The sequence below is a fragment of the Alexandromys fortis genome, unplaced genomic scaffold (genome assembly GCF_014885135.2).
Source record: "Alexandromys fortis isolate MF-2015 unplaced genomic scaffold, M_Fortis_MF-2015_v1.1 scaffold_379, whole genome shotgun sequence".
In the NCBI taxonomy this organism is placed as follows: domain Eukaryota; kingdom Metazoa; phylum Chordata; class Mammalia; order Rodentia; family Cricetidae; genus Alexandromys; species Alexandromys fortis.
This window is the reverse complement of record NW_026068348.1, coordinates 395,912-401,170: the sequence shown is the minus strand read 5'-3', so window position 1 is coordinate 401,170 and position 5,259 is coordinate 395,912. Positions and strand designations below refer to the sequence as shown.

General features: G+C 39.7%; 1 pseudogene; it reads left to right on the top strand.

Moving 5' to 3' along the window:
* The first annotated feature begins 3,869 nt into the window (after positions 1-3,869).
* On the top strand, positions 3,870-4,917 carry LOC126495336 (developmental pluripotency-associated protein 4-like; annotated as a pseudogene).
* The last annotated feature ends 342 nt before the right edge of the window (positions 4,918-5,259 follow it).

Here is a 5,259-nt window from a genome sequence, read left to right as displayed (position 1 = left end):
ATCACCACAAAGCTACGGCCTACTAGTAAATTTCTGGCATCTGTCTTCTTTGGCAGCTACATGGTGTCTCCTTGACTCTACCTATTCTTTTTATATATCTCTTCCAGCCTTGCTCTATTCTGCCCTGCCATGGACCAAAGTAGCTTCTTTATTAACCAATGGTAATAAAACATATTCACAGCATACAGAGGGGAATCCCACATCAATAGACTATGAGGTGGAAGTGTAATCAAGATAAACCTGTTTCCTTTTGCAAGTTGCTTTTTGGTCATGTTGTTTATCACAGTAACAGAAAACAAACTAGAACAGTGACATTTTTTTTGTCCTAGCAAAGAAAAACTTGATAAATGACATTTCCCTTTTAAAGATATACTTTGCTTCTAGATCTTTCTTATTTGTTTTTACACAGACTATTATATGGAGAGAAACACAAACAATTAGACAGCCAAATGAACATGAAATGGACACTAGAAGCTTGAGATTAGAGGATGATCAAAGATAAATGTCATGAATCTTTACGAAAAAGAAACAAACTATAAAAGTAAAATTCTGTAATTCCTGACTTTATGTAAGAGTAAGTTTCATCTGTAGAAATATGAAAACAATGGGAAAAAGAGGCCACACAGTATTTGTCAGAAAGCAAGAACAATTTAAGTTGGCCATAGTGGCATGTGCCTGTAATCCATGCTTTGGGAGGTGGAGCTAAGTGAATAAGGACCAACATTGGCTACATTGGAGGTTTAAGGTCACCCTAGGTAATATGAGAGCTCATCAAAGAAAGGGGAAGGGGAAGATATATCTTTAAGTCTTACTGTCTTCTAATAGCAAACTGAACATAAGTTTTTCTCTGATGCTTGATACATACTGAAAATATCACTTAGAGATACTCTGTGCTATTGCTAACAGTCATATTTTTTTCAATCATATATTTTAAATAGAATTCATAACCTTTTTCCATTATGCTATCTTGTTTTATAGTCTCTCCAAACATTTCTTATAATGACTGAACATGTCATACATGTATATCAAAATTCAAGCATTTTTATTTTTGGTTATTAATATTAATATAATTTCACCTTAAATAACCTAAACACTTCATGAGCCCCAAAGATGGCCATGATCATTTTCATTCCATCATGGGATGAGTTTAAAAGTTCAGAGGAGTTGGAATCCAGGAGGCAGTTATCAGCATCATGCAGCATCACCTTGTATTTTCTATCTAAAATAAACTTTATATCTCTCTGTCTGTAGCATAATTCTGGGAAGCAGTCCCCATGTTTTAAAACATCTGAACTCTGGAGCAGATGCATTTTTGTTGCTCTCCTTTTGTCTCTCTTCTCTTTCTTTTAAATCCTTTAAAATAGCACAGCAGGGACAAAATATTTGAAAGGAAAACACTGCTATAAAAACTGCACAATCTTTTCAGAAACCACTGCTAGACCTCTTTTGAAATTGGACTCTACCTGTCATTTGCAGTTTGTTAGAGATGAATGTATTAGATCCTGTGAAGATGTGAGAAGGCGGGGAGCTGAGTACAGCTACCGCCTACTTGCCTTGCTCTGTTCCTGTTTGCAGGTGGCTTGGAAACCTTCAAATTACAGAGAGGAAAACTTGGTATTATGGAGTTTGTAGACTTCCAGCACACCTGTTTTGTAAATCCATGCTGTTCCGATGATGAATCGCCTCAGCTTTATGAAATGATTCATCATTAATCATTACAAAAAATAGGCTTAACAATTCATAAGCTCAAATAATGCTATTCTATTAGGTCTGTATTTATTAAAACTATATTACTTTGACTAAGTTTGGAAATGGGGAAAACTCAACAAGTTTATTTCTAGAAACGACAGACCTTTCCATTCCTTCAATGCTCTGTTTAGCCATATCCATCAAGGCGACATTTTTTAGCAGTAGAAAAACTTGATAAATGACTTTTTCTTTCTAAAGGAGTATGGTGTTTCTAAATCTTTGGTCTGTGTTTCTACCAAAACACATGGAGAAAAATGGATTTTTTGTCATTGAATCTATATGCTTAACACACAACACAGAACATTTTGTAGACCAAATAGGTGTTCTTGGTTTTTGTTATTGTTCCTTTTCACATTGTTGCTGCTTTGCTTGTTTTACACCAACTAATTCTCTGACACTAGTTAGTTGCCTTACAGCTCAATTCAATTCTGACATTAACAGAGTTACTGCAGACCACATAGGTTAGCTGCTCAGTCCCATAAGGTGCTCCCCCACATACTTCAGAAGCCAATCCAACTAGGTTCTCAGGTAACCTATAATTTTAGTATGACCTGACAAACATTGGTGATTCTCCCCTTTTGGAGCATGCTCAAAGAATGACTCATGGGGAACAGCGCCTTAAGTAACTATGAGAGAGGCTCCAGGAAAAAAAAGGCAGAAGCCTTTTACCTCAGATGCATTTTGTTCCTGGATTCTTCTTGGTTGTGATTTTGTGCCTCCTGTGACAAACATATACATTCAACTTATAAGATGAGTTTATTCTTGTTGGATGTCAGAGCATAGCTGTAAAACCCAATTTGGTCAGTGTGCCCTCAATCTGGACATGGTTTTCTGCCTTGCTTTCATGTTTCCCCAGATATATGTGCCAGACAATTGTGTTTAAATAGGTCTATCCTGAGAAAGCTCTGGTAAAGGGTTGCTCTGTTAACATTTAGTATGTGTTTACCGACATTTCTTTACATGTTTTTCTGATCATGTTTTTCTGAACTCAAACAACCTTCCTTTGATCATTGTTTTCTTTGTTACATTAGTATATAAAGGTACACTGGAACTAAAGTAAGGTTGTCTATAGCATTAGACTTTAGTCTGCCCCATTCTTTCAGGTTCTCAGATGCCAGGTTCAGCAGACAAGATCTGGACAGGTCAGCAAAGTCAATAATCCCCATCATTATTTAGGTTTCAATTTTCAGGAGTAGTTTACTGAGCCCAGGTAAACAGATTAGTTAGTATTGTTAATTTGTTACAAGGAGTATTTTAAAAGGAGGCTGCGTTTGTTTTCTGAAGCTTAGCCCCGAAATAATCACACAGAAACTATATTATTTAAATCACTCCTTGGCCCATTAGCTCTAGCTTCTTATTGGCTAACTCTTACATATTAATTTAACCCATTTCTATTGATCTGTGTGTAGCCACATGGCTGTGGCTTACTGGCTAAAGTTCCAGCATGTCTCCTGTGGAGATACATGGTGTCTCTCTCACTTCGTCCTTCTTTCTCCCAGCACCCAGTTTAGTTTTTCCCTGTTTATCTCTATTCTTTTGCCTTATCAGGCCAAACCAGTTTTGTTTATTAATTAACCAATTGTATTCACAGCATGCAAAGGGGAATCCCACATCAATGCAATGAACGGCTAGATGACGAAATACTCAGAGTGAGATTTGGAAAGGTCCTGAGTGCAGGTACTTCTGATTTTATGGAGTTGGGATGGAGCCATCATCCCAGTAGAAACTAGCACATTATTTTATAGGTATATACTTAAATCCTTAATAAGTGATGTCTTGTATATTAAGTGCATGGGTCTAGGTTGTTGAAAGTTTTTGTTACCTGAGTATGTTTCTAAAGTCTCCATGTCTAAAATCAAGGAGCAGACTCAGGCTCATGTGGCTTATTAGTAGTTAAAGGTCACCTCTGTACTCATAGACAGCTTAGAGAAATGAGAGCCCTGAAGATTCCCAAACTGCTGCTGAATTCGTGATTGTACTAGTGAGTGTAGTACCTTTTAGTTCAGCTGGTCAACATCTGTCCCTGGGATTTTCTTTATGAGTATCAGGCCAGGAGTTTGCATTACCATGTCCTCAGATTGGCAACATGCCTTTCCTTATATAACTTGAATGGATGACACATGGAAAGGAAACTGTGTGCTGGTGTTGGTGGACACGTGGAGTTCCAGGGATTTGGGGATTTCTCTATGGTAACTCGACAAAGCACTTACATGCTTTGTGCTTTAATTTCATATTTAAAACGAAAATGTCTGGAAGAATTTTCTTTCATCTAATTCGAAGATAGAGGATGCTGGAAACAAGGAGTTGAGCAGCACAAGAGAGCCAAGAGAAGTGGACTGCCTGATGTCTAGTCAACCGAACACATCCTTTGCAAAGCCCCCTGCAAAGAAAAAAAAAAGAGCAAACAAGATAGCAAAAGAGAACTATTGTAAATCAAACAAGAAAGCAGGAGATGCTGAGACTCCAAAACCCACTCCTAGGAAAATACCAGTTCCTCCTCTACCGGATTATCTGCCCCCGTGAACCTGATTCACCGAGACATTTTGCGGGAATGGTGCAAGAATGAGCAGCAACGGCCAGAAATTAGAGACTTACAAACGACTCCTTGCAAGTTCTTTCCCCAAACAAATGCCTGAATTAGAGAACATTCCTGACGCACCGAAAGAGGCCAGGGTGAAAATATGTCAGAAAAAAAATGAAGACGAAGACGGAGGAGGGACAAGAGTCATGCCCTCAGGTGATAGTTCCTCTTGAAATGGTCCCTGTACCCGAGGAGCAGATGCCTGCCCTTACTGAACCTCCTGTCCTCTATGAAGAAGTCAGCACGACCATTGTGACCACAACTGCCTCTGAGGCAGTGTTGGTGTCTTGGTCCAGGATTGTAGCCAATGCTAACAAGAATGAGGCCCTGCAGTCCATTACAACGCCTGAGACCTATGGGGAACTGTGGTGTGTGGTCCAAGGGAGAAGCCTTCCAGCAGACTCAAGAGGATGGGTTCAGCTGCAGTTCCACACTGTACAAGCCTGGTACCTGAGAAGAAGGGGAAAGTGATTGCCCTCTTCCTGCTGCCAGCCTGTACCTTTCCACCCCCATACCTGGAGGACAACATGCTGTGCCCCGCCTGTGTTCACAAGAACAGGGTCCTAAATAAGAACCTCCAAGGATAAAGGGAATCTCAGTTCTGGGCTAGCTGCTGTCATTACCTACTCCTTGGAGTGAGATACGGAACTGCAGCCAAGACTGAAACTGATGGAAATTCACATCTGTGCCCTTGAAGGTGCCCGGATCAGCCAGAAGCCACGAGGCCTTGTTTGTTATTTGTTGCTGTAGTACTAGCAGCTTGGAAAAAGCCAGTGAAGCCACCAAAACACAGCAGGTCCACGTCTTCGTTGTGAGGACTGCATACTCTTAAGTGACTATGCCTTTTACTGTTGTGTGAAAATAAAGTTTTGCTGGGGTGGGAACTGGTATCTCCAGATATAGTACTTGCTTGTACCACCACTGCCACA